General features: G+C 38.8%; 1 protein-coding gene across 6 annotated transcripts in view; it reads left to right on the forward strand.

The window, feature by feature from the left end:
* Positions 1-12,694, forward strand: part of gria2b (glutamate receptor, ionotropic, AMPA 2b) — an 86,375-nt gene that overhangs the window by 30,285 nt on the left and 43,396 nt on the right. The window lies entirely within an intron of this gene.

Consider the following 12,694-nt stretch of genomic DNA (forward strand, 5'->3'; position numbering starts at 1 on the left):
ATATATATATATATATATATATATGTGTATATATATATATATGTATATAAAGGGATAATGCCTGACGAGGTGTACATTAACATAAATATATGGAGGGGTGGAGGTTTGCTTCCGCAAAGTCCATATATTTACGTTAATGTACACCTCGATGGGCATTATCCCGCTTATACCACGGTCACTTGCCAAAAAACATAAATATTAAATCAGTTATTCGTGCTTTAATGTGTTTTTAGTTGAAATCATTAGTTTTATAACAAGCCACGGCTGAGCGACTATTTAATCTCTCGTCTGCAGCTGTTGGAACCTGGTAAGTTACAAAGTTTTTTAACAAGCCATAACTCAGTTTCCTTGGTAACACCTGAGGCTCTGACTAATACCTGGAACAATCACTACCGTCCCATAAGCTCCTTATGCAATGGACACAGTGTTGACTTCTCCAGTAACTAGGACGGACCTGAGATATGACTTAGCAACGGGAGATATTCTAGTCCGCTCAGCTCCGCTCGGCTATTTTCTTTTCTCTCTTCTGCATCCCAGTCATTAAAATTGTTAAATTCACCAAATATATTAAAAGAAATGACAAAATCACTCATGTCGCCGTCCTGCGGTAGCCGGCTCTTCTTCTCTGAATCTCTGTTGCCGTGGTTACCACCTGGCAGTCGATCCAGTGCAATGATATTAAAGATATCAGGCAATTTGACCGAACTTGTTTTCTAGGTGTAGGTTATCACTTTTAACCTACCCTGAATTCGAAAGTCGAAATTATGAGATAGAAAGTCATAATTATGAGATAAAAAGTTGAAATTATGACTTTTTATATCATAATTATGACTTACAGTGGGGATTTTTTTTTTAAGGCTAAGATTTCATCTTATTTTTTTCTTTTACTGGCGGAAATGGGCTTCCATATACATCAGTGGATGTCATTAGATTTTTATCTCCAGTTTGACACTTATATCTTAAAGTCTGCATTAGGCTTAAAATTAGGTTTGACATAATGACTGGCAAAATCCATGGTGCGAGAACCTCATTTGAATCGTTCTGACCGTGTCGTCTGCGTGCTGTGGTTGTGTGCCAGAGGAGCTGATCTGTGGCATTTTTTTTGCAAATTACGTTTTAACGGGGATGTTTAGGCCACAAGGGCCCATCTAGAATGCTTCGCCCCCCCTGGGCTGGCCTGGGACCCCTGCTCCGCCCCTGATATACAGACGGATAGGTATGATGATTGTGTTAAATATTGGACTAATAATAAATTACTGTCCGTTAAGTCCTAGAGAGCAGAGTTTCGGTTGCTTAGTAGCAGTTTGCTGCGACGTGTGTGCATGTGTTAATCTTGTTTTCTGATGCATGGAAATAAACGCATGGAAACAAAATTAATACACGTTTACCATAAAATTCGGCTTTTCCCTCGAAATGTACTTAATCTAAACCTGGTATTTCGACTCGATGGATTAATATTCAAGGTGAAATATACTGTTTATCAGAGAACTTTGCTACAAAAAAAATCTTCATTCGGCATCACTAAACTTAATTTAAGTAGGACTGACCTTACCAGATAAGAAAATACAGGAGATGGTGCTGGATTTACAGTAGCATTGAAGCTGTAAGGAGAAAAAAATAAAATAAAAATCAACAAGTAAAAAAAAAAACACAGCTGAACTGCCAAAAATGGATTAACCTTTTAAAAGTCATGAGGCTTTGTGTACACCAGTATTGACTAAGACAAAAATTATCAAACTAAATTACACATTGAATTGGAGTATCCATTTTTTGAGTCAGATTTGTGAGTATTTTTCTTTTTTTTAGATAATCAAGATTGACATTAAATCTCTTTGGTGAATTGCTGTATGCATTAGCAGTTAGATTGTCGCGCCGGCTGGTGACAGATCAGTTTTGTGTTGCTCTAGTGTCGTAGTTGCAGTATGTAACAGTCAGTTCTCTGTGCTGTGACCGAAGTTTGGACGATCATCACCACAGTTATGTCATGTGTGCAAATGCGAGTTTCCGTGATTCATCATTCATCACTGACTCATCAATTCTGATGCACTGAGCAGGTCCCAAAGTTTAAAATGTGGATATAAACTGTATTATATTTATTTTTTGACAATACAATATCAAAACCCTCTGTGAAAACCTAAATAATGTAGGACTTCAGATACAAGTTCTGGTGTATCATTTACACTGCAAAAACTTATTTCTAGTTAAAATGTCTAATTTTTAGTCAAAAAAATCTCATTACACTTAAAACAAGACTCATCACTGGAAAAAACAACAATTCTCACCTGTTTCAACTAGATTTTCACTTAAAATAAGTAGAAAAATCTGCCAGTGGAACAAGATTTTTTTGCTTGTAATGAGAAGATAAATCTTGTCCCACTGGCAGATTTTTCTACTTATTTCAAGTGAAAATTTACATGAAACAGGTGAAAATTGTCAAATACCGTATTTTCGCGACCATATGGCGCACTGTGTGGAAAGGCGCACCCTCAGTTTTGTGTGTCATTTTTGGTTTTAAAACACACATACGGCGCACCGACCCAAAAGGCGCCGTCTATGGAGACGGAGCTGCACACACGCGCGCTGCAAAACACACGCGCAAAACTTAGTTTGATATTTTATTTCACTTTTCACATCAATCAAACCCTTCAAAGGTTCATATTCTGTTTCTGCATTAAAGAATTTAAAAAAACCACCGGGTTGCTGCACAAACCTGTCTCAGCCACTGATCATCTCCTCATCCATCCAGCCCTTTTCATTTCACTCTGGCTGGAAAAGTCTCTTTAGGGAACGCTTTTCTTTTAAAAATCCCGACCGCGGCGGTCCCGGGTCCCGCTCCCCGTTTGCTCCCTCGCGCTGGACCGGGTCCCGGTCCGCCCCCCCCCCCCGCGCTGGTCCCGCGGCGGACCGGGTCCCGCTCACACTCACGCGCTGTCGGGGAGCCGGTACCGGGGTTTGTATCCGACAGGAGCTCCGTTAATTCAGCTGCGCCAGTCCGAATTTCCAGACCTGTCTCAGCTTCTTGATCATCATCCCTTCATCCAGCCCCCCCTTTTCATTCACCCTTATAATGACTCCGGCTGGAAACCTCTTATGCAAAGTTTTTCTTTTAAAAATCACCATAAGTTTCTGTCCATCAGCTGCGCCAGTCCAGCACCACATAGCCTACATGAGAATCTGTGTGTCGCGCCGCGAATACACACACGCGCATGTCGGGATCCGGTACCGGGTTTGTAACCGACAGATTTGGCTGCAAATCTCGGAAAGTGAAGCTGATCTGACCTGAGACAGACCCCAGACATCTCTGCTCTTAAAGCGGCCGGGAACCAGGTCATCGGACCCGCTTGGGGAACCAGGAAGTCGGCTGCAGCAGCGACCATCACCGCGCTGCTGCAGCCGCTGCTTTAACCGGGGAATGTGGACGGTTCCGACCGGCCGGCGCTGCAGAACACTCACACACAAGTGTGCTTATTTAAATAGAGCGGAGCAAAACTTAGTTTGATTGTATTTTATTTCACTTTACACATCAAGCAAATCCTTAAAAGTCTTCATCATCTGTTTCGCATTAAACAGCTCAGTGGATGGTCTCATTCAGCTTCACCCGCCCCCTTCTCTTTTTGCCTTCTCATGGTGGCCGACCTGACATTACCGCCCGGCACATTTAAAAAAAAAAAAAAAAAAAAAAAAGTTGCGCCTTATGGTCGCGAAAATACGGTAAGTTATTTTTCTGGTAATGACTCTTGTTTTAAGTGTAATGAGATTTTCTGACTAAAAATTAGACATTTTAATTAGAAATAAGACAAATATTCATGGTAAGATTTTGAGTTTTTGCAGTGTAGCAGGAATAAAAAGGAACTGATTCTGCAACACAGGACCGAACGGATCCTTCGTTCTTTCTTTTAACATTAGAACAAGGTGCATTTTATACCAATCGAGATATATGATCTGCTTGTTAATGTATGCAAGTTGAATCTTTGATCGTTGGTGGAACGCTCAAGTAAACAGTAGCAGAGTGCTGGAGATGCCTTTGGTGCCATAGTGGTGAAAACGAGGTCAGCTAATTGGGACAGCTAAATATATTTCACACAGTACACCTTCTCCTTGGATGGTGATACTCTCCCCTGCAACAGATTTAGCATCGTCTTGATAATGAGGTGATTAGAACGTTCTGTTGACCACCGAGGGTCAGATGAGTGCTGATGCAGCTGATGTACAAATTGTGTCGAGGATTAAAGAGCCTCACCGCAAAAAAAAACAAACAAAATAAATCCACATTACTTCTAATGAACCGTGCTGTCAACTCTGTGCGGATGTACATCTGCTGCGTTCGCTGCTCATTTCAGAGCAGCTCATTCATCACTATCAAATTAATGTGGATAATATAAGTCTGGGTGACATGTTTTGGTCTTTTCCTACAAAACTGTAGTCATGCAATTTCCAAGACAGCTGAGTAAATCTGAAACAGCAGAGTAACGATTCAATTCTTTTAGTTGTTATATATTAAATCCAGTCCATAAATTTACAGTATTTTGGTAGTGACTTTTTTATTTATATACATATATATATATATATATATATATATATATATATATATATATATATATATATATATATATATATATATATATATATATATATATAAATATAAAAGCTTATTGAAACTCGTCTTGTTATTATATGTAAGAATGTTATATGTAAGAATGTATGTAAGATTCAGGGGTAGGACGTTTCGAGCATGTTGGTGGATCCGTGAGGTCTGCCCAACTGCTGTAAATATATATATGTATATATATATATATATATATGTATATATATATGTATATATATATATATATATATATATATATATATATATATATATATATATATATATATATATATATATACATATTAGGAGTGTAACGATACACTAATCTCACGATACGGTACGATACACGATATTGAGGTCACGATAACGATACGATACGATATTTTAGCAGTATTTTTTTAACAACCTTGAATGAGGAACATATGACTGGAAAAACATTTCTTTTATTTGAAAGACACAAAATACAAAACAATGCTGCTTGTTTGCCCTATTGTTACAGTCTGTAATGCTTTATAACTGTTTAAGTTTTAAAGATAAAGCCAGGCCAGCCATTTTCCACAAACTGAACTAAAAGTAAATGTCAGGTTTGCATCTTCAGTTTCATACAAGTAAAAATATTTAACCACAAACTGAATAGTTTCTCTCATGTATGATTTGACTTTTTTCTTTTCCAGAAATGTAACAACTAAAATTAAATAAATAAATAAATAAAAGTAAATAAATACATACAATTTTACATCATAAGAAAGATTGATTCATGCTCACCTTATAAGTGTAAGAGGAGATTTATTTTTGTTAAGAAGGTTATTTTGGTAATTCAGGCTTCATTATTTTATAAATATATTCTTTATATTCTGATGTAAATCAGGGACTATAATTACACTAGTCAGTTTATCTGTAGTGATTAGTCTGTTTTAGATTGGGCGGAGTGATACGCCACAGTACGGCACTAGGTGCTGTGTTGATGTTCTAAAATCCTACGCTGTTGAGCGGACATTAAAGTACACTCGAACACGGCAGAAGTTGTCCCCGTGTTTATCCTACTCACGTCCCGAAAAGGGTTTAATTTAATAAGGTAAGGCTTAACTCTACACCAGCCTTACATAAGTAAAAGTTCAGAGCTCAAAACGGGACCACAAAACGGGACTAGTTTCTTCTGAGCGGAGGAAGATTTTGGTCCGCGCGGTCGCGGTTGCGGTCGGATGCGCGTTTCTAGTCAACACAATAGATTAATATTAATAACCCAATATCGCGATACACTTTGTCACCTCCACGACACATTAGGAGGCAGTGAGGTACTATGCAAAATTAAGTTGCTTACTAACTTTTCAGTATTAGAAACAAACCAGTGCACTGTCCTGTTTTATATAAAACATGTTATTAAGGTTCATGCACTTTCATTTGTCCAGCTGTACAGTGTTTACATTTACAAGCCTAGGAGGCTGTGAGGGTCTATACAAATGCACTTTCTTTGTACATTGTAAGTCTTGGCATTGAATAAATGCATAACTACAGATGTTTTCCTTTTTATGGGTATTTTTTCTTTTTCAGTCTCATAGATCGTGATATATCGTTGATGAAATTTCTTACAATATATCGAATATTGTAGATATCGTGTATCGTGATATTATTGTTATCATGGGCCACATATCGCCACAGTATTGAATTGTATCGTCCCGTATTGTCCCACCCCTAATATATATATATTTATTTATTTTGATGTGTTTAAAGATAAATTCAGGGGCAGGCACACACTTGAGAACAAAATACTGAATTACCATAATTCACTGTTGGAGTGTTCTTGCTTGAACAGTCCATCAGATACATTTTGATTATTTATTTATTTTTTTTTTTTAAATCTTATCTTCATGAACAGAATCATAGAAGCAAAACTGGCTCCAGGCAAAAAAAACTTTCAGGCGCATTTCTGAGTGAAAATAAAACTCATTTCAACATTTAGCTTTGTTTCTTAATTAGGGAGACCTCATCAGCACGAGAAATTGATTTTTCCCCCCCCCATTTCAATTCCTTCCTCGTGTTCAGAGCAGGCTTTTGAGAAGTCGGTGGTTTCACTGAGAGGCAATCAGATGTGACGAGGTTTAATGGCTTTTTCCAGGGACCACCTCTATTGCAAGGAGTTCCTGTTTGTGGCTGATCTTTCTTCTTTAATTAAACATTTCTGAATGTATTATTGATGGAGCATGCATACTGTAGATGCTCAGCGAAAGCCTCTTGCTCTTCCAACAAAATCCTCTGAGCACTGACTGCACAGAGAAACGGTCGCCCATTTGCTTCTGGATGAGAAACGCCGTACTTTGGTAATAAAAAAAACACAATGTCAAGCTGTTTGTGCTGGAATAAGCTCCAGTACAGTCGAGGGGATATCCAGTCTGTAAGCATGAGCTGAGAGAGTTTTAATCCTCGGCAAAGTCAGCGAGCAAACCAGCAAAAGCTTTCATAAAAAGTCCCTATAGAAACATAACAGTGGACAGATGTGACACAGACACACAGAGAAAGTCTGAGTACAGAGAGCTAGAATATTCTATGATTGAGAAGCTTGTTTGTTTTATTTTCCAAAGACAAAATGTGAAAAACAATCAAATCTACACAAATGTCAAAAGTGAAAAACACTTTGAATGACTGAATAACACTTTTAGACACATCAGCACTTTACATGTCTGACTTGTAATCTTTTTTCGGTTGTAGTTATTTCTCAAAATGTGTCTTTTAAAAAAAAAAAAAACAACTGTATTAATTCACATTTTATTGAACATCATTGGGAATACCATTATTACTATTACTACGTTGTAAAATATAGAGTCAATAATAATAGAGTTTACATTGATTCCTGTAAAATGTGATTAGGGTCATGAAGTAGGTAATATCATTATGCGATTTATCCTTTGGTGCCAGTATATCATAAATTAAATGAATTACTTAGGTATATAGGTGAATATACCTGAGACATGTTTCTTATCTTTATTTATCTTAATTTATCTTTATTTCTTGCATCTTATTTGTTTAATTCTTTTTAGAATTAATTCTTTAATTTCTGCTTTTCAAGTATTTTACTTTTTAATGCCTTTTTAAAAAATATTGTTATGTAAAGCTTGCCTTGCATTGCCTTGCCTTCATTTTAAAAGTAATTTGAAGAATTTCTAACTGCATGGTGTCAAATAAGGTAAAATAACATGATCCATTATTGATCTCCATAGGGGAAATTCAGCATAAGCAGCAATAAGAGTAGCAAAAATGAGTGATGATATCTAGAATACGTCAAATCAAGTCAAATAAAGAATCTATGAGTTTGTAAAAGTACATTTTTCATTAGTACAATGTTCATATGGAGTAAAATATTAACAAAAATAACATGGAAGATGAGGAATCTGTCCTATTTATCCTGGGATTTAACTTGAACTGGTCAAAACGTACATATATCAGGTTTTAATTTGATCATTTCATCAGAATTAGATTTTTAGAACTCAAACATATTTTTTAGGGCCCGAGCACTGACAGTGCGAAGGCCCTATTGTATCTGAAGGAATTTTTTTTTTCTTTTCCTCGTTTTTCTCGTTTTTATTTTTCCGACAAAATGAGGGCCTTTTTGCCCCCCTAAACGTGCCCCAAAAATCACCAAATTTTGCACGCAAGCCAGGCCTGGCAAAAAATTTGATATTTCATGGTTTGCATTAATGGGCGTGGCCTAATGGCTCAACAGCGCCCCCTAGGAAACTTTGTGCCTCAAGCCCCACAATATGGTTTGAGGTACATGCACGGAAATCGGTACACACCTGTATCATGTCGCAACTTAAAGAAAAGTCTCTTGGTGCCATGGCCGAAGCCGAACAGGAAGTCGGCCATTTTGAATTAATTGTGTAATTTTGGCGCAATTTATGCCATTTCTTCGGGCGCTTCTTCACCCGTACCGTAACGTGCACCCAGGTGTGTTATACATCAAAATGTGCGTCTCGATCCTGCGACGATGCGCATTACTTCTCTCCGTCGAAAGCGTTACCGTGGCGACGATATACTCCAAATAGCGCGCCCCCCCTTCATTTGATTGGTCGATATTTGATAGTTCCTACCTTCTGCCATAACTTTTGAATGGTTTGATATAGATAGTTATGGGTGGTGTCATCCGCTAAATGTCCAGGCCTGAAGACATCTACATGCAAGTCATACAAATGCTTCCACTGCAGCACGCCTGAACGTGCACAAGGGTGCGAGGGCCCGTTCATCGCTGCTTGCAGCTTTAATTTTCATGTTGAAATAGCAGCTTCAAATGCATAGGAAGGAATGGGTTGTTCTGTTCAAGAAGCAGTTCCTGGGTCACGTGGCCTTCTATCTGTCAGCTCCATCCCAGTCCTCTCAACGACTGCATATCTCTTTTTGCAGCAATAACTCGTACATCATACACAAAAGAGCTCACAGACCTGCAGAGATGGGCGCAGAGGTAACCAAAACAGTAAAGAAAAAGGTGAAGGAAGAGAAAACAAGAAGGCTGTGAAAGAGATTTAACAACATTATGGCCCTGGCAGTGTCGTAAATCGACTTAATCTAACAGTCCCTTGTGCCTGTAGTTTCAAGCTTATAAACTCCTGCAGTTTATAAGCTTAAAACTCCACACTTGTCTATATTAACAGACGAGACCTTCGGAGTGGAAAGTGAAACGGTTGCCGTGTTTTAAGCCTTTGAGTGTCGCCATGACCTGGAAGACTGAGAGTCTACACCAGAATTAAACTTGAAACCTACTTTAAATCAAATTTATACTTCTTGTGTCACTTTTGATTGTATTTAATTAGCTGAATGAAGAGAGTCCCCTCTCTTCTTTAATATGCAGCCTAACGTGTCTTCAGAGGGATATTTCATTCCGCTTCTGTGCTTTGTATCAAATCATGCTCTTATTATCCTGTGACAGTTGACAGACAACACACCGGAGGTTCATTTAGCTTTCACTAATACAACAATGAAATTAGACGGGTGAGGTCTGAGCTCTCGGAGGTCCCCGTACTGTCATCTGTTAAAACAATTACAACGGTGTCACTCGCTGATGGAGGGGACTGGACTCCAGCTCTGCCTTCGTATTCAAGAGCTGTAATGGACATTTAATTGCTTATGTCAACAGATTGGTGTAGATGCCATATGAATATAAATGATCGCCTTGGATGAAAACCGGACTTACTCGCTCGGTTTTAACTAACTCTTGATGAGATGTGTGTGTTTTTGGTGGTCTGAGGAGAAAAAGGTTTGAAGGGGTCGAGATTAGACTTCAGATTGAAATCCGAGTTGTTTAAATAAAACGATCAATCCACTTCTGCATATAAATAAATACCTAAAATCATCAACTCCTTGAGTTAAAGTGCTAGTGAATATGTGAGCGTTGCAGATCCTTATTTTGAAACGGACACCTGCTCGGTAGGCCTGTGTTGGAAAAAATCGATTTTCCGATTCTAAATCGATTCTCATATTAATTCCTAAATATCGATACGTTGATCGATGACTTTTATTGGTGAAAATTGCACGCACGAGGGCCCGTTCATCGCTGCTTGCAGCTTTAATTTCACTAGTTATTTTACAGTCATATAATTCATGCAACAGCTCAAAAAACATTTTTGATAACACTAACCCAAATCAATATTACATCGAATCAGATCGAATCAAATGGTGATAATCTATTCTGAATCTTAAGAATCGGAATTGAATCGATTCTTGACATTTGAATCGATACCCAGCCCTACTGCTCGGTTCCGAGTCCTTTGCATCGGTTGTCAACACAGAGGAAATCCTTCATTGTCAATTCCTGGCGCAGTGGGAACAGCTCTACTGCTGCATGATGCCAGCTATGAACAGAAGCCCTAATCACACCAGGAGATCAAAGCTGTCCTGCATCACACAGAGCTGAACATGTTACAGCCATATGTGACGTGCAGAAGATTGATGGTTCAATTCCTGACTTCCCCAGAGAAGGTCAAGTAAAGAGACTCAAGAACTTGACCTTGATTTATGTGTGACTGTGTGAACAGCAAAATACTGCTTACATCAAGGTTAGGTTTTGTATTAATCTGTATATATATGCAGTGTGTGTGTGTGTATGTGTGTATATATATATATATATAATATATATATATATATACAAACTCATGGGCTACTTTATACCTGGTCTACCTGATAAAACGGTGAGTGTATGAGGACGCATGCATAGACCGTTGGACTTCACTTCACTTGTTTATCGACTGCAGTGACTTTGGTTGCGTAAGGCCTTTGTGTTATACGCATTTATTTGCATAAAGTCGGGCCAATCTCAACTTTTTGACGAGCTTCCCAAATGTACTGCCTTCCTTCCCGAGCAGCTTTCCTCAGTGTATTACTAAGTAATACGTTATCTTTTACATGGATTTCAATTCCCTTTTGTCAGCAACTCATCCCAGTAATATTATAGGAGAGGAAGTGACTCATTACATTAATTACACTGCAAGACATGTATGTCCAAATCAATAAGCCTGATGAACTCACATTTAATCAATGCACATTTATTACTAGCCATCATGCCAATCTGCTGATCCCAGCGCAACATCGGAGAAGCAGCGTGCAACCTCAGGGTTACTCTTGAATTTAGTATTTGTGTTTACCACAAGTCCACAGTAACTTTCTTTTTTTTTTTTAACCAAGGCAGGTTACAGCATCTGCAGATGAACTGAATGTATAATGTAATCAACAGTGGACATAACTGCTACTATCAGTAGCTGCTGCATAGTTAATGATGCGTGGAAGCGCCTTTACCCTGCCATATAATCAATCTGAATGTTTCTGCACCTGTGATCAAGTCAAACAGAAGCGAACCATAATGCAGTACAGATAGATGTCATATATTATTAATGACCGGCTTTGAAAAAAAAAAAAAGCCTTGTTTCGCTTAACAAATCCATAGAGCACCTTCTGAAAAGTTTCACAAAGTGGTCTGTGTAATGAATAACTCCAAGCACTCCCCTGGCAGAACTTTGGGGGGGTTATCCATTAATCAACTGAAACAGAAACTAAAACGTCCCTTTAATAGTTGTGTCAAACCCTAATGTGCAGTAAAGTATTGTCATAAAGATCCTGGATTTACAGGTATACCATATATCGCAGGGTGTTAAGTATTAATGCCAGAAAGTTTGTTGGACTGTTCTGGCAAAATAAGTCCTCCCATAAAAAAGAAATTGACATCAATCACTTCAGTTCTTTTTGGTTAAAACGAGACACGCTATGAATTAGGAAGGAAGTGAGTTAGACTTTAAAGGGGACCTATCCTGAAAAACAGGTTTTTTCTTGCTTTAACATATATAAAGTGGTATCCACACAGCCTGCCAACTCAGAGAAGGAGGAAAGCAACCAAATTCTGCAGTGTCTGTACAGCCGCCCGGATGAGCCATCCAGTGTGATGTGGATTCTACGAGCCGTTCAGATTCTGCGCATTTTCGTTACGTAACCAAACTGCAAACCACGGCCACAACTATAAAACCGTGTAACTGCATGTGAGAGTCCGACTATCGCGTCGCACTGCGTGACATTGGACACTCTCTGTCCATCTTCCTCCAGCAGCTGCCACTTTATTGAGGTTTTTGTGGTGAAATGAGGACGTATCATAGAGATAACTTCTCATTTCAACTAAATGGATCAGCCGTTCCTCATCCATGACTGTTTCCTATAGCGCTTTAGACCGGCTTTCAACGCGAGCGGCAAGAGGAGAATAGAAGCAGGGCGTCCGACAAATGTTCAGCTCAAAACGGCGCAGCGCTGCGGCCAGTTAGGACAGTCCAATAGAAAATAAAGCAAATGGGTGGATGGAATTGATTTTTATTATTATTATTAACCTTTATTTTACCAGGAAAATCCCTTGAGATTGAATCTCTTTTGCGAGGGAGACCTGGCCAAGAGGCTTAACTTAATTTTATCGCTGAGGCTCGCTCGCATCGTGCCTGCCAACGCCGTGCCTACGCCGTAGGCTATGGCATAGGCTCTACATCGATTTAACACGGAACCATAATTTGGGGGTTGACTCCGCCAGCCGGAGCTTCCGCCATTTTTTCATAGCGGTGTACCACGTCATTCAGGCAGCCAATCAGCACA

The sequence above is a fragment of the Cololabis saira genome, chromosome 7 (genome assembly GCF_033807715.1).
Source record: "Cololabis saira isolate AMF1-May2022 chromosome 7, fColSai1.1, whole genome shotgun sequence".
NCBI classification, from domain to species: domain Eukaryota; kingdom Metazoa; phylum Chordata; class Actinopteri; order Beloniformes; family Belonidae; genus Cololabis; species Cololabis saira.